Source organism: Bufo gargarizans, chromosome 8, assembly GCF_014858855.1.
Source record: "Bufo gargarizans isolate SCDJY-AF-19 chromosome 8, ASM1485885v1, whole genome shotgun sequence".
NCBI lineage: Eukaryota > Metazoa > Chordata > Amphibia > Anura > Bufonidae > Bufo > Bufo gargarizans.
The window spans coordinates 114558580-114579539 of NC_058087.1; positions in this window are offsets into that span (position 1 = coordinate 114558580).

Here is a 20960-nt window from a genome sequence, read left to right on the forward strand (position 1 = left end):
TTCCAAGTTGTTTTTTCAGATGGCGTCTCCCAATGATGACCAGCACGGGAAATCCTCCCATAAACAGAAGCACCTAACTTATGCCAACTGCGAGATGCCGATGCCGGACTCCTATGAGTTTAAAAGGTGTCCTTTATGCCGTCCTCCTCCGACGCAACCCATGATGGGTGACATGTTCAGCTGGATGAAGCAATTCATGGGTAATTCCATTATGGAGATCAAGAGCGCCCTTTCTTCTAAGAGGCCCAGAGCTTCATCGCCAGGTCCTGTACCTATGGCTGAAGACATCATTTCGGTTGGGAAAGGACCGTAAAGCGGATCTATGACTCTCCCGCTTACCTTCCCCCTTCCCTCCAAATCGTCTGTTTGATGCTCAGAATTTCAGTTCCCCTCCAGTTGGAGGTCATCTAAGTTTATTTCAGCAGGCCTGGCTGCTAAATATTCTAGACCAGTGGGTCCTAAAAATAATTATGTGGGGGTAAAAAATAGATTTTCTGTCCTCTCTCCACAGAAATGTGTTTTTACCAGAACCCTAAACCAGACCAAACAGTCTATCTTAGAGGATTATCTCCTCCTTTATGTTCAAAAAAGTTCCTCCTTGCGAACAAGGGCTGGGAGTATACTCCCCCGTTTTTCTAGTCCCGAAACCGTCGGGCGATTGGCGCATGATCATAGACCTGCGTTACCTAAATCGGTTCATAAGACCAAAGCATCAGCATCCTAAACCCCGACGATCTAATGATCACCTTAGATCTGAAAGATGCTTACCTTCATATCCCATTCACCCAGCTCACAGGAGATTTTTAAGAATTGCGGCCTCCATAAGAGGGGTGGTAAAACATTACCAGTTTGCTGTGCTGCCTTTTGGCATTTCTTCCGCTCCCCATACTTTCACAAAAGTTGTGTCTTCGGTTGTCGCCCAACTCAGTCTTCTAGGGCTAGAAATCGTGCCATACCTAGACGACTGGCTTCTAAAAGCCGCCACTCTAGACGTTCTTATATCTCATCTTCAGCTGGCTCTTCAGTCTCTCCAGCACTTGGGCTGTTCCTGGGTTTTCTTGTAGACTCCGAACGGATGACCCTTTCCCTATCTCCAGAGAGGAAGGATCGAGTGATATGAGCCTCGCAATTCCTAATTGCACCTCAGCGGTGTCCATCAGAACACTCATGAAGATGTTAGGCTACATGTCAGCATCTGCGGAAGCAGTTCGTTAGGCCCTATGGCACCTATGTCCACTTCAGGAAGAAGTGTTAGCAGTCTGGAATCGCAACCCCAAGGGGTTGGACAAGACGCACTCCCTGTCTACCGAAGTCCGTTCCCCCCTCAGGTGGTGGAGGAACCTATCAGATGGGAGGTCCTTGATTCAACCTTGTTGGATCACGTTGATGGGGAGCCCATCTAGAGGAGAATCCAGTACAAGGTACCTGGAGTCCACAGGAGAGGATTCTCTTATCCGCGGGAAGGCGGTAAGAGTCTGCTTGGACAATGCGATGGTAGTCGCTTACATCAACAGACAGGGAGGCACAAGATCTCAACCTCTCCTCCAGGAAGTTGGTTTAATTCTTGCTAGGGCAGAAACCAGTCTATCCCACATTTCAGCTGTTCACATCAGAGGGAATCTCAACGTAGTTGCAGATCAGCTGAGTCGGGGTCTGCCAGTTCCAGGCGAATGGTCATTGAATATAATATAATATGTCCCTCTCCCTCATCTCCAGAGGAAGAAGCTTCCATTCCTTGGACATTTCAAGAAATCTCAGAATCTACCTGAACAGAACTGCGGACTTCAGAAGATCCGAACACCTCCTGCTGTCCTTGTCGGGGAAAAACAAGGCCTCTAAAGGCCTCTAAAATCTATTTGAGTAGATGGGTAAAAGAGGCAATCCATGAAGCTTTTCTAGCCCAGGGGTTGGCTCCATCCTTTGTCACTGCCCACTCTACAAGGGCAGTATCTACTTCGTACGTTGAGAAAAGTTTGGTCCCGCTAGAATTAATCTGTGCTGCAGCCTCTTGGAGCTCCCGCAGCACCTTTATGAAACATTACTGCCCAGTTTAATCCCTGTTACCTCCCCAATCTGGGGTCCATTTATTAAATTGATTTTTCGAACGGGGAGATGGTTAAAAAAACGCTGGCTCCCTCCCCTGTGTTTGAATCCACGGTCACTGCGTCTGCGCCGTGCAATTTACTCTCACACCCGATATGAGTGTTATTTTCTGTAGTTCTCTTCTCATCAGTTTAATCCCTGTTACGTCCCCTATCCGGGGACGTGTATTGAATGGATTTTAGACAACCGCAAACAGTTGTCAAAAGTTGACAAACTCCTTGCAGAAATGTGATTTATCTGTGTGCATCCTTCTTGTTACTTCCAATTTGGGGCACGGCGCGTGCGCCGTGCAATGTACTTATCCACACGGTATGAGTGGTGTGTTAACTAGTACTATTCTTATTAGTTTAATCCCTGTTACGTCCCTTATCCAGGGACTTGTGTTCAATTGATTTTAGGAACCAGGAGATGGAAAAAGCAGCTTGGTAGGTCCTCTTACTCCCAAGTTGGGGTACTGCATGTGCACAGAGCAATGTGCTGTGACACCCTATATGAGTGGTGTCTTAACTAGTACTATTCCTATCAGTTTAATCCCTGTTACGTCCCATTTCAGGGATTGCCTTTTGTGAAAAAAAAATTAGGCCGGGTACCTTCGACTGCCTTCACAGTGACAGACCAAACTCTGATACACCAAACTGAATTGATTTTAGGAACCGGGAGATGGAAAAAGCAGCTTGTTAGGCCCTCTTACTCCCAAGTTGGGGCACTGCGCGTGCACGGAGCAATGTGCTGTGACACCCTATTTGAGTGGTGTCTTAACTAGTACCATTCCTATCAGTTTAATCCCTGTTACGTCCCCTATCCAGGGACGTGTGTCGAATTGATTAACCATTATTGAATTAACGAACCATTACGACTTCCTGAAATAATTTAGTTCTGAGCTCTGTACTTGCTTTGTATTGGAATTGATGGGGATTTTGTAAATTGTGTGCATTATTTCTAATAAACTATTAAGAGACTTTATTATGATTTTTTTCATTTTATGTATTAAAAACCCATACAACTTAAAAAAAAATACAATTTAATGTTTTTTCTATGAAAAATTATCCAGCCGATCGCTTTTGGTCTGATCATAATGAAGCAGCCTTATCATCTGGGGTGTGGCAACATTGCCAACACACTCATAGAGGTGATGATCGCTTCATTGGGATACGCAAACCCCTTCACCACAACAAGGTAACGATCACGAAGGGGAATTGACACTTGTATGTGCCTTTTTTTTTTGTTTTGTTTTTTGCAGCCACAGTGCAGCACAAGAGGACAGAAAAATTAGGCATGTACACATGCCTGAAAAACAATGGTATTGTTGCAGCCGCTGTTGTAGCAGCGGCCGGAAAAATTGATGTTTTCCAGGCAGAAAGGTGATTAAAACATTGCGGCTTGAACCCTAGTTTGTTGTGGAGAATTCACGAAAGTCATCCAGTATGCAGACATTAAATATAGCAGCGTGGGGACCATTTTGAGGCCAAGGCATGTCATCAGGCCTTTTGTTAGTCAAATGTATCCCCCACTGTCAGTTCGGGATCTATGCCTCATTCATCTTAATGAAGTTGAGGTAATCAACACTTTTTAAATGAGGCGACTTCTCTTGTCAGTGACAATGCCTCCTGCTGCACTGAAGGTCCTTTCTGACAGGACACTTGAAGCAGGGCAGTCCAGAAGTTCTATCGCAAACTGGGATAGCTCAGTCCAAAGGTCAAGCCTGCACACCCAGTAGTCAAGGGGTTCATCGCTCCTCAGAGTGTCGATATCTGCAGTTAAGGCGAGGTAGTCTGCTACCTGTAGGTCGAGTCGTTCTCTAAGGCTGGATCCCGAAGGGCTGTGGCGATGTGTAGGACTGAAAAAGCTCTGCATGTCCTCCATCAACAACACATCTGTAAAGCGTCCTGTCCTTGCCGCCGTGGTCGTGGTAGGAGGTGGTTTACTTTCACCTCTTCCCCAGTTAGATTCCCATTGTGCTGTGACTTCCCCCTTATAAGCTGTGTAAAGCATATTTTTTTGTTTGGTTTTAAACTGCTACATCCTTTCCGACTTTCGGTAATTTGGTAACATTTCCGCACCTTTCTGCTTATACCGGGGATCTAGTAGCGTGGCCACCCAGTACAGGTCGTTCTCCTTCATCCTTTTTATACGAGGGTCCCTCAACAGACATGACAGCATGAAAGACCCTATTTGCACAAGGATGCCGAGCTACTCATTTCCCGTTCCTCGTCCTCACTGATGTCATTGACGGTCTGTTCTTCCCCCCAGCCACGTACAACACCACGGGTCCTAGATAGGTGACAAGAACGAGCACCCTGGGATGCCTGCTGTGGTTGGTCTTCCTCCTCCTCAAAGCCACATTCCTCCTCTGACTCCTCTTCCTCATACTCCTCTTCCAGCGTTGCCGCAGGTCCGGCAAGCGATGATGACAAGGCTGTTTCTGGTGGTGATGGTGACCACAACTCTTTACGCTCATCTACAGCTTGATCCAACACTCTTCGCATAGGTGTCCTTTATGCTGTCCTCCTCCGACGCAACCCACAATGGGTGACATGTTCAGCTGGATGAAGGAATTCATGGGTAATTCCATTATGGAGATCAAGAGCGCCCTTTCTTCTAAGAGGCCCAGAGCTTCATCGCCAGGTCCTGTACCTATGGCTGAAGACATCATTTCGGTTGGGAAAGGACCGTAAAGCAGATCTATGACTCTCCCGCTTACCTTCCCCCTTCCCTCCAAATCATCTGTGCGATGCTCAGAATTTCAGTTCCCCTCCGGTTGGAGGTCGTCTAAGTTTATTTCAGCAGGCCTGGCTGCAAAATATTCTGGACCAGTGGGTCCTAAAAATAATTATGTGGGGGTAAAAAAATAGATTTTCTGTCCTCTCCCCACAGAATTTTTTTTTTGGTTCAATAGTTTTTATTGAGTTTATCAATATAAAAAAGAACATAAAGCCTTGGGCATTCCCGATTGGTAAACAATAAAAACATGAAGATTGCCACCGTCCCATCTTTCGTATGACGTGAGCGGGGACGCCATGTTTGGAAGCTGCAGACGCGGCCCCTATTCGGAAAGAGTGTCCGGAGATGGAGGCAGCGTGGAACCCCAGACCCGAAACTATGGAACGAATGTGCCTGATGAACTGCGCGGATGTCAGTGAAAGCACGTGGAAAGGCAGTAAGGGGCTGTCGGGAGTTCTCTCATGGAGAGTGTAGAGCAGCTGATTAAACACTGACACTGGGCACCAAGGATTGGACGAATTGAAGTACTCAATCTGTACCGGTGGACCGACTTGGGAGGTTTTGGAGGAAGGTAGAGAGAAGGTGAAGTGGTCTAAACTACGATGGAGCTGACTGATTGCTGGCCCTGGATTCTGGGCTGAGGTGCAGCAGAATTCCCCAGGCCTGAGGAACCCATATAAGCTGAGGTAGAGGGCAGCTTTGAGGATCAAACTTCTGAAAGGGCCAAAAGGACTGCCATCTAGGGCGGCAGAAATTTTTGGGAATAAATCCCCTGTAACTGGTTGTCTGGTGGGAGTGGAAGGAGAAGAGAGCTTCTGAATACCTCTCAAGACCGCCTTGACCGCCTGGGAGGAAAAGAAAGAGGCATGACTGGGATGACTGATCATGTGGTGGTGCTGGATGCCCGCTAAAAAAAGTCTGATGGTGTTGTGGGACAACCGGAGCTCCTTGTGGCAGTACGCCAGGAAGGCCAGGACGAAGGAGACTCTGTCCCTGTCCCCCCTGGGGTGAAGGTGTGCAAACCGCCTGAAGGTGTTCCACCCCGTTAGATAGTTCCGGGCAGAATTAGCCGAGAGTGACTTGCGGATGAGATCGTGGGCTGCGGAAATGTACTCCTCTAGTCCATGATCAGGGCTTCGAACCCCGGAGGGTTGATCCCGACTCTCCGTGCTCTCGGCATGACCTGAAAAAACAAATTAAAGTTTAAACGGGACAGAGCATCGGCTGCGGTATTTTTCTTGCCCTCTATGTGCCTGCAGATGACACGGAAGTTGTTTTGGAGAGACAGCCAGGTGCGCTTGCGGACCAGACGCATGACCTTGGGGGAGCTGGACCTACCCCTGGCGAGGATGTCGACAACTGCTTGGTTGTCAGTCATGAAGCACACTGGCCTGTTACTCCACGACTGCCCCCAGACAAGAGCGGCTGCAACTATGGGGTAAACCTCGAGCAGGGGGGAGGACCTGGCAGCCTCCTGGTCTGAAGAGACCTGCGCGGGCCAAGGACCCGCAAACCATTGGTCCCCGCAGATGGCCCCGAAACCGAGGGAAGCAGCAGCATCGGAGATCACCAAGGGGGAGGCATCGTCCCACTGAGGAACGAAGAGGGAGATGCCATTCCAACTGGACAAAAATAGTGACCACATGGCCAGATCTGCCAACTCATCGTGTCCGAGGTGGATGAGAGCATGCTGATCAGAGGCTGTTGGGAGGAGTCTGAGTAGGCCGGCGGTGAACGATCTGCCCTGAGGCATGATCCTGGCGGCAAAGTTGAACGACCCCAATAAAGACTGGAGTTCCAACTTTGACACCGTGCGGGTACCCACGAGCCTGGCCACTGAGTCCTTTAGCCTGCTTAATTTGTCCAGGGGAAGGCTGGCCTCCATTCTGACTGTGTCCAGGGTGATGCCCAGAAAGGTGATTACCCTGGAGGGGCCCTCGACCTTTGCTGAAGCCACTGGAACGTTCAGGCGACTGAACAGGCTGAGGAGGCTGTCCAGCCTATCCTGGGCGTGTTCGGCCTGCTCGATGAGCAAGAAGTCGTCCAGATAATGGATAACCCTCGGACAGTAGGCATGGTTGACCAGGACCCAGTGAAGTGCTTGGGCGAACTGGTCAAAGAGCCAGGGACTGCTCTTTGACCCGAACGTCAAGCGGGTGGCAAAATAATATTTTGCCCTCCATTTGATGCTGTAGAACTTCCACAGGTGAGGCAGGATAGGCAGCAACTTGAAGACATCAGAAATGTCCGCTTTTGACAACCAAGCTCCTACCCCGACCTGTAAGATGAGTTCCACGGCCTCGTCCAGTGAAGAGTACTGCATGGAGAATTCGTCCGACGGGACCAGGGAATTTAGGCTGGGGGTGCTGGATGCATGAGGAGCAGACAGGTCATAGATCAATCTTTTTTTTATTGGAGGATTTTTTGGTCACCAGACCTATGGGGCTGACCCGGTACACAGGGAAAGGGGATTGGGCAAATGGACCGATCATGAAGCCCTTACTAGGCAACTGCCTTCTGCAACTCCACCTCCAACAGTTCGTCCACCGCCCAGGGATCCGCAAGAGAAGAGAGAAGGTTGGGGCATTCATGAGTGACCTGCGGAAGGGTGACTAGCCCTGTATGAAAACCCTCCGAAAAACCCTGTTTGAGAAACAGGACAAAACTGGGGTCATGATGTTGTTGGAGGAGGGAGAGTAACAGGTCAATGTTGACCCCGCCTAGTCAGGAGCGTTTGGCCGTGCGTTGGGAACAAGAGGACTGAGGATGGGCCCTAAAACAGATGGAGCAGATGTGCAAGGCTTTGCACTTATCATAACTGCAGAAACCTAGGTTGAAGTTATTACATATCTGATTTTTCCCTAAGAAAGTAATGGGACGACCTAGTTTGTCCGTGGCGGGGTTAGGTTTCTGCGCCCCGGAGCTGAACATTGGCCTGGCAGGGGGTGAGTTGGGGACATGGGGGCACCAATCAGAAGAATGGAGGACTGATTGGCAACCGGCACAGGCTGGGGATTTTTGCCTGGCGAAATGCCTGCAAAAAATCTCCATGTCCAAAACCGCCCAGTTGGTGACATGCTGGTGCTGGAGGAACGCTGCTGCAGCTTTTGCGGAGAAGGACCGGTGGTATTCATAAAAGACAGAACCGCCATATTTGTATCCTAGCTCGGTGACTTTGTACATATATGTATCTAGTTCTTCCCTGCGGTGGGGATGAATGGAGCACACGATGTCCCGGTACAGGCTGAAGGTCAGCATAAATTCGGGGATGGTCAGCTTCTTATTTAGGCGGACGTCTTTAGACCTCAGTACCACCGACACATCACCGCAGGCGATAGTCCGGTTTTCGAACGTGTCATGGGTGGAGATCAGGATGGCGGCCAAATTGATGTCCTTTCCTGCCAGGATATCCCGCCTGATGTTCTCTGGTATGAAGAACACGGGGGCGATGTCGGGAGAAGCAAGACTTGTACCTGGGATGTTGGCGAACAGCTTCGGGCTCTGCGGGAGGAGGAGGAGTGGCAATCTTGTTCTTGACGGCCTGGAGTCGATGTGCGATATTGAAGACGCTAGGTTGTTAATGGTTGCGTGGAGTTGGGTCAAGGAGAGCTGAATGGTTGACATGGAGACCAGGTCTTCGGAGGCTCCGGGTGGTTCGGGAGCCCTGGGTGACTCGGGAAAGAGCAGGCGATATAACTCTGCCTTTCCTGCTGATGCCGAGTGCCGAGTCCAATGTCTGTAGGACGCGCGGCTGGCTGCCTCGGAGACCGCTGACTCTGGGATGGACATTGAGTCTTCAATGTCCGAGACGTGAGACATGATATCAGAAGGAGGGCACGCTGTGCAAGCCGGACTCTGTTGGGAGGATCTAAAGTGAATTGGCAGCCCTCATATAATCCACATTTTTTTATTTATTTTTATTTTTTATTTATTACTTACCTGGAGCCTTAGAGAAGTTAGGATGGAAAAATTTGGTACCGTGGGAGTAAGCGAAAAAAACGCCTGGGAATGTCCGCAAAGAGGGTGACCTTCACACCCCGCGAACCTGGGATTGGCAAGTGAGGAAGAAATTTTATCTTGTACCTGCGGAGAGAGGTACACCAAAATATGCTGACAAAACTAAACTTACGTGATGATGATCAGGAAGAAAACGAAACCTGAAGGTGATGATGAACGTAAGAAAATCCTGAATGAAATTAGGCGGTGGAAGTACAAACCTGAAAGAAAACATGAAAAACCGAGCGGCCTGAGCGTATCAGGTAGTGAAAGAAACATGACCTGGCGTAACAAATGACTTGAAAAACGCCGGGCCCTGATCAAGACCGAGATGCGTCTGGAAAACGAGGCCCCAACTGAATGCCAGCATGGAATTTACCAGTGGCAGGCAGCGAGGTGACATGACCCGCGTGTGACGGCAATGGCGATGAATTGACCGTGATAGGTACACCTATGAGGTGGAAGATAAAAGTGCCACAGGACAGTAGGAGAAGAGTTCGACGTGAAGTGGTGTAAGCAGACAAATGAAAGTTTTTCGGAAAGATGAACGAACGACAAGCGGATCAGGCAAGACAGGACACGGAAAACCGAACGTACAGGAGGGAGGGCATGATGAAGACTGAACAGCAGGAAGACATGACGAAAAACCTCAACGTAACAGGCAACCGGACATGAAGAGAAAACCTGAACGTATCAGGCGACAGGACACGAAGGAAACCTGGACGTATCAGGCGACAGGACACGAAGGGAAACCTGAACGTATCAGGTGACAGAACACGAAGAGACCCTGAACCGAATCAGTGCAAAACAGGACATGGACAACCTGGACGTACCTGGAAGGAGAAAAACATGACGGCCAGGTAAAAGAATACTGAAAACATCTGCGCGGACAGGAAGGAAATTTTTTATTTTTTTTTACCCTGGGGACACTGAAAACACAGGGGGGAGGGGGGGGGGGTGCTAGTTACTTGAAGTGACATCCTTCAGACGACAAGCTGCCATTGATGAACCAGTAATGGGGCGCCCGGAGATGCAGCGCGGCGACGATGTGAACACGAGGTAGCTTACCACAAAGACCGCCGCACCGGAGAAGAGTACCGCAGCTTCTGCTCGTCGATGTAGCCGGAACCGGAAGTCGCACTTTGGATGACGTCACCGTGATACAAGGTGCATGCGCGATGCCGACACCTGGGGGAGGCCGTGCGGCCGGCTAAATACCCTATGCCCCTCCCACAAATGCAGGCTGGGAATCCAGCCTGCCATACATATCAATACAAATACAATAAATGCCTGTCAGCGAAAATATTATTGAATTGGAATAAATGGCTACCTATGTCTGAGAATTCGAAGCCAATGGCTAATTGTCCGAACTTCCGTATGTCCCTCCCCCCGATAAGACACTGTCGGGCTCATTATATTAGAGTAAGGCCCCCCCCATAGCACGCCCACGTAATACCTAAAATTGGGTACTATACGAGGAATCTGACCATGGTCTCCAATTTTGGAGCAATTTATCATACCCCCAAAGCTATAATTCTCTCATATGAGTATGTGGTGTTAAGTGCAGCTGTCAATTCAGAGATATCTGGTATATCTTGGGTTTTCCACTTACGCAACAGTAATAGTATCGATGTTACACAGAAGATACAATGTATGGCCCTTAGGCGGACAAGTAGGGCATCAATTCCAATCAGTAACAGGACCATTTGTGGTGACCAAACCACCCCGTGAGGTACAATTTCGGCCAATAATTCTTTACAATTTGACCAATATGATTGTATCTTAGGACATTGCCATAATATATGGTACAGGGTACCCCTACCTCCGCATCCCCTCCAACATCTGTCCGAAACAGAGTCATACATAAGTGCCAGTTTATCCGGCGTATAATGCCACCTTAAAACGGTTTTAATCGCCGATTCTACATGGGATACACACTTCAAATACTTGTGTATCATTCTGAGGGCCTGCAGCCATTCCTTTCCAGAAATAGACAGATTCATGTCCTTCTCCCACGCCACCATCAAGTGTGAGCGTCTAAAGGACCCCGGGTGGAGAATGGTGTTATAAAGGGATTTATCAACAAGTCTCACACACTTTGTATGCCTGCTGATGCCCATTGTGACAGATCTTTTTGGGGAAGCAGTGTGCGAAGCACTGAGAAGGGGAGGGAAGCGATTGTGAGGGGATTGTCTGTGTCTGCTAAAACATGATATCTGGACCACGCTTTCAGAGATGCTGACACCGTCGGGCCTAGCTGTTTGGGAATGGGTATTTTCCAAAATGGCAAGCTCAACAGACCCTCTAAAGAGTATGGAGCAGCTTGGGAAGCTTCAAGCTGGACCCAGGGCAGATCCTGGGAAGGTTTTGTCCATCCCTTTAACATGGAGACCAAGGAAGTAATATAGTACAATTTCAAATCTGGCAACGCTAGACCTCCCATTGCGGCGTTCCCTTATCATAATGTCTCGGGCTATCCTAGGGTGTTTTTTGTCCCATACATATTTAGATAGAAGTAAATGTGCTCTGGAGAAAAAAAAACCTTTCTGGGATGGGAATTGTCAGGGTGCGATACAGATATAAGAACTTGGGCAGGACGAACATTTTAAATGTAGCAATCCTCCCCATCCACGAGGTGTCATGTTTGGCAAAGTCTGATAGTTCCTTCTCTGTGGACAGTAATAAAGCGTCATAATTCTGAGTGTATAGCAGGCTTTGGGAAAAGGACATATTGACTCCTAGGTATTTAATGCTATCCAATCTCCAGTCAAACTTCCATGTGTCGTGAAGGGTCACCACCTGATGTTCCGGCATGTGAATAGGTAGGGCCTTCGTCTTTGAGGCATTAAGATGATAATATGAAAGGTCCCCATATATGGAAATTTGGGCCATGACTTCCTTCAAAGACTCCATAGGATTGGTTAGGGTCAAACAGACGTCATCCGCATATAAGGATATGACATGAGAGCTCCCACCTATATTAACCCCTGCTATGTTAGAGTCCTGTCTGATCGCCTGGGCTAGTGGCTCCATGGCTATTATTAATATGAGGGGTGAGAGAAGACACCCTTGTCGAGTCCTGTTTGTAAGCTCGAAAACCTCCGACAAGGCTCCGTTCACATATGTCCTGGCTGTGGGGTTTCTATAAGTGCCTTAATGGCCATGAGCATGTGCCCTGTTATCCCCATTGTTTCAAGTACTGAAAAGGCAAAGGCCCATCGGAGCCTATCAAAGGCCTTTTCCGCATCTAGAGCTAGAGCCAATGTGGGGGTCTTATTCTTCTGGACATGGTGTAGAATACCTAAGAGGCGTCTTGAATTATAGTAAGTCTGCCTGGTTGGGACGAATCCCGCTTGGTCTACATGTATAATTGAGGGGAGAATTTTAGCTAGACGGGTGGCCAGTAGTTTCGCATAGATTTTTACATCCTGGTTTAGCAGGGATATGGGTCTAAAATTTTGGGGCCTATCTGGTTCCTTGCCCGGTTTAGGGAGAGTTATTATTAGAGCTTGCAGATTCTCCACTGGCAGGGATCCTTGGGACATAGCCGTCTGGCAGAAGTCTTTTAGAAAAGGGCTGATGATCTGTTTAAACTCCTTATAATAGTGGCTAGCAAAGCCGTCAGGGCCAGGCGCTTTGTCTCTCGGAAGAGACGCAATCACCGCCTCCACCTCCCCGGTCTCAATTGGGGAATTGAGACCCAGAAGCTGGGAACTATTCAATGTGGATAGTTGTAGGGACCGGAGATATTGGTTGACTCGGTCATTGAGCTCACCTGGCGTAGGGTGGGTATTGCGTAAGTTGTACAGGTCAGCGTAGTATGCCTTAAATCCATTGGCGATATCTGCGGGGGAATAGACCTTCTCCTGCGAGTGTGGGTGGAAGATGTGTGGGATTCTATTTTTTGTACAATGGGCCTTAAATCTCGATGCCAGCAGCTTTCCCGTCTTATTATCCTGCGATTAGTAAGACGCCTTTGATTTTCTATGCATTTTCTCAAAGGAGGAAAGCATATACCCTCTCAGCTCCTGCCTGAGGCATCTGATCTCCTCAGCCAAAAGCGGAGAAGGGCTTGCCTTGTTATTTTTTTCTACATGTCGTAATTGGGATAAAATGTCTGACATTTTAGCTTCCATACGTTTTTTCCTAATTGCCCCATGCTGTATAAATGATCCCCTAACAAATGCTTTGTGAGCTTTCCACATGATCACTGGGTCTGTGTGTGAGGAATTATTTAGCTGGAAGAACTCCTTCACATCTGACTCTATTTTTGACCTGTATTGGGGATCAGATAATAAGAATGGGCTACTTCTCCACATATACGTTTGGGGGGAGCTAACCATTTCTGAGATTGATAATGTGATAGCAGCATGGTCTGACCACTTGATAGTTTCCAGGGAGGAGGCTTGGGCATGTGGAAGAAGTGCTCTGTCCAGAAGAAACGTGTCTAATCTGGAGTACACATTGTGAACTCCAGAGTGAAATGTATAGTCTCTAGCAGATGTGTGGTGTATACGCCAAACATCATAAAGTTCCTCTCTCCAGAAAGTATCAGCCAGGGAAGGGGTGGCCCTTGTCGTGGGCGAGGAGGTGTCAACTGATGGATCTGAAGTCAAGTTAAAATCCCTACAAACCACTAATTTTCCCTGTTGTTTTTTTCTGACCAGCTTCAACACTTTGTGGAGAAAATGCAATTGGCCGTTATTAGGTGCATATAAAGATACTATCGTGAATAACATGTTATTCAGGGTACAGATCAACATGACATATCTCCGCATGATCAGCTATATGCTTAAACGCAACTGTATTTTTAACTGCTAACATGACCCCCCTGGATTTAGAATGAAAGTGTGACTGAAATATGTGGGGAAACAGCGGATGCATCCCGTTGAAGCAAGTGTGTTTCTTGAATTCCCAAAACGTCACATTTCAACAATTTGGCTTCCTTCCACACATGTGATCTGCGCATGTGACTATTTAAGCCATTGGCATTCAGACTAGCAAAGGTTATTACCATTGTATATCAGAATAAACAACATTTGCATAGTAGTAGGTAATAAGAGAGATAGTAAACACAGGTCGTCTCCCAGCGAGGACGCCCGTGTCTTCCTGGCATAGGCAGCACTAGTAGGTACAGGCATGTCATGAACTCCTAACAATTGAAACCCCCAGAAACATAGGAGGCAAGGTAGCAATAACATATCAACAAAGTACATAGTGAGCCTGATAAGACTCAGTACTAAACGTAGGGCAAATGTCCTGTCTGCAACCTAGGACAACAAAGGTATGTTAGGGCGACAGAACCTGTACTAATGTACAGCACCTGACTGGCGAGATACACTCGCCCTGGTTAAAGCTGTATTCAGCGAACTCTTGACCAGTCTTTCCGGACTTTAGCAGGGGCATGGCGAGTTGCCTATTCGGCAGTGCAGACAGGTATATTCCAGCTGTGCAGTAACGCCAGCCCCTCTTCCAAAGCTTTGACAGCATGGATGGCTCCTCCATGGTGGATCAGCAGGCGTACCGGGAAGCCCCACCGATAAGGGATTTCCGCACTCCTGAGGGCCGATGTGACTGGTAAAAAGGCTCTTCTCAGTCGCAGGGTAGCTGCAGATAAGTCGGCAAATAGGGGCACCTTGTGGAATGGCACAGGAAGGCCTTAGTTTTTCCTCGCAGATTCCAGCAGCTGTTCTTTGATCTTGAAGAAATGCACCCTGGCTAACACATCTCGAGGTACTGACTCTTCCAGATGGCGTGGGCGCGGTACACGATGCGCCCTGCCAATTTCTAGATCTCTTTCATGACAGTCCGGTAACACCACTTTCAGAAGAGACCGCACATATTCAGGAATGTCTTTGGGGGACACCGACTCTGGGATCCCTCTCGGCTTTATATTATTGCGCCTGCTTCTGTCTTCAAGGTTGGCCATTTTGGCCATAATGCTTTCCACCTCTGCCTCCAGTTCTGAGTGCGCGTCGATTAATGCATTATGTGAAGCAGCAAAGTCTCCAAATTAGTTTTCTAGGTGGTCCGTCCGGTCCCCTAGATCATCAATGTCCGAGCGCAGAGGAGCTATAATGGACTTTATGTCCAGCATCATGGAACGCCGCTGTAAAATGAGCATGTCCCTCATGGCAGTGTCTGTGAGGGCGGTATTAGATACCGGTAATGCTTGCAGCAAGAGGGACCGTTTCACTGCCGGCGCCATCTTGGATTTCTCCGGCTTCTCTAGAGAAATAGAATTTCGTGAGTTTGGGCTGTTTGGCCGCTTTTTTTCTTCGGCCCGTCATGGCTTGAGAGGTTCTCCTCCTTCTGTAAGTGTAGCAGGGTATCGCTGCTAATCGCTGAGCTTGCTATTAGCCGCTTTAATCGGTGCCGGCACGAGAGCTCAGGCTCTATGCACCCATCCGCCTAGGCAGCCAGACCACGCCCCCTCCTCCCCACAGAAATTTGTTTTAACCAGAACCCTAAACCAGACCAAACTGTCTATCTTAGAGGATTCTCTCCTCCTTTATGTTCAAAAAAGTTCCTCCTTGCGAACAAGGGCTGGGAGTATACTCCCCCGTTTTTCTAGTCCCGAAGCCGTCGGGCGATTGGCGCATGATCATAGACCTGTGTTACCTAAATCGGTTCATAAGACCAAAGCACTCATCAGCATCCTAAACCCCGACGATCTAATGATCACCTTAGATCTGAAGGATGCTTACCTTCATATCCCCTTTCACCCAGCTCACAGGAGATTTTTAAGAATTGCGGCCTCCATAAGAGGGGTGGTAAAACATTACCAGTTTGCTGTGCTGCCTTTTGGCATTTCTTCCGCTCCCCTTACTTTCACAAAAGTTGTGGCTTCGGTTGTCGCCCAACTCAGGCTTCTAGGGCTAGAAATCGTGCCATACCTAGACGACTGGCTTCTAAAAGCCGCCACTCTAGACGTTCTTTTATCTCATCTTCAGCTGGCTCTTCAGTCTCTCCAGCGCTTGGGCTCTTCCTGGGTTTTCTTGTAGACTCCGAACGGATGACTCTTATCGAGTGATAAGAGCCTCGCAATTCCTAATTGCACCTCGGCAGGTGTCCATCAGAACACTCATGAAGATGTTAGGCTACATGTCAGCATCTGCGGAAGCAGTTCCTTGCGATTCCAGAAGTGTTAGCAGTCTGGAATCGCAACCCCAAGGGGTTGGACAAGACGCACTCCCTGTCTACCGAAGTCCGTTCCTCCCTCAGGTGGTGGAGGAACCTATCAGATGGGAGGTCCTTGATTCAACCTTGTTGGATCACGTTGACCACAGGCGCCTCCCTTCTAGGTTGGGGAGCCCATCTGGAGGAGAATCCAGTACAAGGTACCTGGAGTCCACAGGAGAGGCTTCTCTTATCCAATCTGAGAGAATTGAGAGCAGTTTGTCTCGTTCTCTACCACTTTGCTCCTCTTATCCGCGGGAAGGCGGTAAGAGTCCGCTTGGACAATGCGATGGTAGTAGCTTACATCAACAGACAGGGAGGCACAAGATCTCAACCTCTCCTCCAAGAAGTTGGTTTAATTCTTGCTTGGGCAGAAACCAGTCTATCCCACCTTTCGGCTGTTCACATCAGAGGGTATCTCAAAGTAGTTGCAGATCGGCTGAGTCGGGGTCTGCCAGTTCCAGGCGAATGGTCATTGAATATAATATAATATGTCCCTCTCCCTCATCTCCAGAGGAAGAAGCCTCCATTCCTTGGACATTTCAAGAAATCTCAGAATCTACCTGAACAGAACTGCGGACTTCAGAAGATCCGAACACCTCCTACTGTCCTTGTCAGGGAAAAACAAAGGTCTAAAGGCCTCTAAAACCTATTTGAGTAGATGGGTAAAAGAGGCAATCCATGAAGCTTTTCTGGCCCAGGGGTTGGCTCCATCTTTTGTCACTGCCCACTCTACAAGGGCAGTATCTACTTCGTACGCTGAGAAAAGTTTGGTCCCGCTAGAATTAATCTGTGCTGCAGCCTCTTGGAGCTCCCACAGCACCTTTATAAAACATTACCGCCCAGTTTAATCCCTGTTACGTCCCCAATCTGGGGTCCATATATTGAATTGATTTTTCGAATGGGGAGATGGTTAAAAAAACGCTGGCTCCCTCCCCTTTGTTTGAATCCACGGTCACTGCGTCTGCGCCGTGCAATTTACTGTCACACCCGATATGAGTGGTATTTTCTGTAGTACTATTCTCCAATTTAATCCCTGTTACGTCCCCTATCCGGGGACGTGTATTGAATGGATTTTAGACAACCGCAAACAGTTGTCAAAAGTTGACAAACTCCTTGCAGAAATGTGATTTTAGGAAAACGGGAGATGGAAAAAGCAGCTTGGTAGGTCATCTTACTTCCAAGTTGGGGCACTGCGCGTGCACAGAGCAATGTGCTGTGACAACCTATATAAATGGTGTCTTAACTAGTACTATTCCTATTAGTTTAATCCCTGTTACGTCCCCTATCCGGGGACGTGTATCGAATTGATTAACCATTGTCGAATTAACAAACCATTACGACTTCCTGAAATAATTTAGTTCTGAGCTCTGTACTTGCTTTGTATTGGAATTGATGGGGATTGTCTGCATTATTTCTATTAAACTATTAAGAGACTTTATTATGATTTTTTTATTTTATGTATTAAAAACCCATACAACTTAAAAAAAATATACAATTTAATGTTTAATGTTTTTTCTATGAAAAATTATCCAGCCGATCGCTTTTGGTCTGATCATAATGAATCAATGGCCTTATCATCTGGGGTGTGGCAACATTGCCAACACACTCATAGAGGTGATGATCGCTTCATTGGGATACGCAAGCCCCTTCACCACAACAAGGTAACGATCACAAAGGGGAATTGACACTTGTATGTGCCTTTTTTTTTTGTTTTGCAGCCACAGTGCAGCACCAGAGGACAGAAAAATTAGGCATGCCTGAAAAATAATGGTATTGTAGCAGCGGCCGGAAAAATTGATGTTTTCCAGGCAGAAAGGTGACTAAAACATTGCGGCTTGAACCCTAGTTTGTTGCGGAGAATTCACGAAAGTCATCCAGTATGCAGACATTAAATACAGCAGCGTGGGGACCATTTTGAGGCCAAGGCATGTCATCAGGCCTTTTGTAAGGCCCCATGCACACGGCCGTTGTTCACGGCCGTGTGCGGGCCGTGGAACCGCGGCCTGGATCCCTTCCTGTGAGCTGGAGCGCACGGCGTCACTGGTTGCTATGACGCCGTGCGCCCCCTGCTGCCGGCACAGTACAGTAATACACTGGTATAGATCATACCAGTGTAGTACTGTATTGCGGCGGCAGCAGGGAGCGCACGGCGTCATAGCAACCAGTGACGCCGTGCGCTCCAGCTCACAGGAAGGGATCCAGGCCGCGGTTCCACGGCCCGCACACGGCCGTGAACAACGGCCGTGTGCATGGGGCCTTAGTCAAACGTATCCCCCACTGTCAGTCCCTTCGGGATCCATGCCTCATTCATCTTAATGAAGGTGAGGTAATCAACACTTTTTTGACCGAGGCGACTTCTCTTGTCAGTGACATTGCCTCCTGCTGCACTGAAGGTCCTTTCTGACAGGACACTTGAAGCGGGGCAGTCCAGAAGTTCTATCGCAAACTTGGATAGCTCAGGCCACAGGTCAAGCCTGCACACCCAGTAGTCAAGGGGTTCATCGCTCCTCAGAGTGTCGATATCTACAGTTAAGGCGAGGTAGTCTGCTACCTGTAGGTCGAGTCGTTCTTCCATGGCTGGATCCCGAAGGGCTGTGGTGATGTGTAGGACTGAAAAAGCTCTATCAACAACACATCTGTAAAGTGTCCTGTCCTTGCCGCCGTGGTTGTGGTAGGAGGAGGATTATTTTCACCTCTTCCCCAGTTAGATTCCCGTTGTGCTGTGACATCCCCCTTATAAGCTGTGTAAAGCATTTTTTTTTTTGGGGGTTTTGAACTGCTACATCCTTTCTGACTTTCGGTAATTTGGTAACATTTCCGCACCTTTCTGCTTATACCGGGGGTCTAGTAGCGTGGCCACCCAGTACAGGTCGTTCTCCTTCATCCTTTTTATACAAGGGTCCCTCAACAGACATGACAGCATGAAAGACCCTATTTGCACAAGGATGCCGAGCTACTTATTTCCCGTTCCTCATCCTCACTGATGTCATTGACGGTCTGTTCTTCCCCCCAGCCACGTACAACACCACGGGTCCCAGATAGGTGACAAGAACGAGCACCCTGGGATGCCTGCTGTGGTTGGTCTTCCTCCTGCTCAAAGCCACATTCCTCCTCTGACTCCTCTTCCTCATACTCCTCTTCCAGCGTTGCCGCAGGTCCGGCAAGCGATGATGACAAGGCTGTTTCCGGTGGTGGTGGTGGTGACCACAACTCTTCCTCTTTACGCTCATCTACAGCCTGATCCAGCACTCTTCGCAGGGCACGCTCCAGGAAGAAAACAAATGGGATGAGGTCGCTGATGGTGCCTTCGGTGCGACTGACTAGGTTTGTCACATCCTCAAAAGGAAGCATGAGCCTACAGGCATTGCGCATGAGTGTCCAGTAACGTGGCAAAAAAAAATCCCTGCTCCGCAGAGGCTGTCCTAGCACCCCGTTCATACAAATACTCGTTGACGGCTTTTTCTTGCTGGAGCAGGCGGTTGAACATTAGGAGTATTGAATTCCAACGTGTCGGGCTGTCGCAAAGCAAGCGCCTCACTGGCATGTTGTTTCGCCGCTGAATATCGGAAAAGTGTGCCATGGCCGTGTAGGAACACCTTAATTGGCCATACACCTTGGCCTGCTTGAGGACGTCCTGTAAGCCTGGGTACTTAGACACAAAGCGTTGTACGATGAGATTCAACACATGTGCCATGCACGGCACATGTGACAACTTGCCCAAATTCAATGCCGCCAACAAATTGCTTCCATTGTCACACACCACTTTGCCGATCTCCAGTTGGTGCGGGGTCAGCCACTGATCCACCTGTGCGTTCATGGCGGACGGGAGTGCTGGTCCGGTGTGGATCTCTGCTTTCATGCAAGTTAACCCCAAGACAGCGTAACACTGTCGTATCCGGGATGTGGAATAGCCCCTGGGGAGCTCGGGGGATTCAGTTGATGTGCAGCCAGACGCCGCAGCAGAAGAGGACTCAGCCGAGGAGGTTATCGAAGAGGATGGAGTAGGAGGAGTAGAGGACGTGGCAGTTGGCCTGCCTGCAAATCGTGGCGGTGTCACCAACTCCGCTGCAGAGCCACGCATTCCATGCTTGTCAGCCGTCAGCAGGTTGATCCACTGCGCAGTGTACGTGATATACCTCCCCTGACCGTGATTTGCAGACCAGGTATCAGTGGTCAGAGGGACCCTTGCCCCAACACTGTTTGCCAAAGATGCCATGACTTCCTTTTCAATAACAGAGTAGAGGTTTGGGATTGCCTCTTTTTTTTTTTTTTATTCGTCCGGGTACCTTCCACTGTGATGTCCCAATAGCGACACATGTTTGTGAAGGCCTCAGACTCCACCAGCTGGCATGGTAAAAGCTGGCGGGCTAAGATTTCCGTCAAGCCAGCTGTCAGACGTCGGGCAAGGGGGTTACTCTGTGACATTGGCTTCTTACACTCAAACATTTCCTTGACAGACACCGGACTGTGGGCAGATGAGATGGAACTGCTGAAGGTGACAGGCGGAGTGGCGCGTGGTTGAGAGGGGGCAAGGAGGACAGCAGTGGTTGACGTGGCGGAAGATGCTGGACCAGGAGGAGGATGGTGGCTTTGAGTTTGTGTGCTGCTTATACTCATGTGTTGATCCCATTGGCGTTTGTGATGTGAGATCATGTGCCTTCGCAAAGCAGTTGTACCGAGGTGGGTGCTGTTATTAGAGGCAGACACACAAAAAAATGGCACACTGCTGAGCTTTGCAATGACGGCATTCTGGTGGTGGCAACAGCATGCGTTGATTGGCGTGCTGTCTGGCTGACCCCGGGTGCCGATACATACTGTCTGACTGTGCCACTGCTTCCAACTCATCTCCTCCTTCTCTCTGTCCCTTCTGAACTTTCCCCCTCTTCTTCTTCTCTTCGAGCAGGCACCCACGTGGCATCCACGGACACATCGTTATTATCAACCACTTCACTTGTATC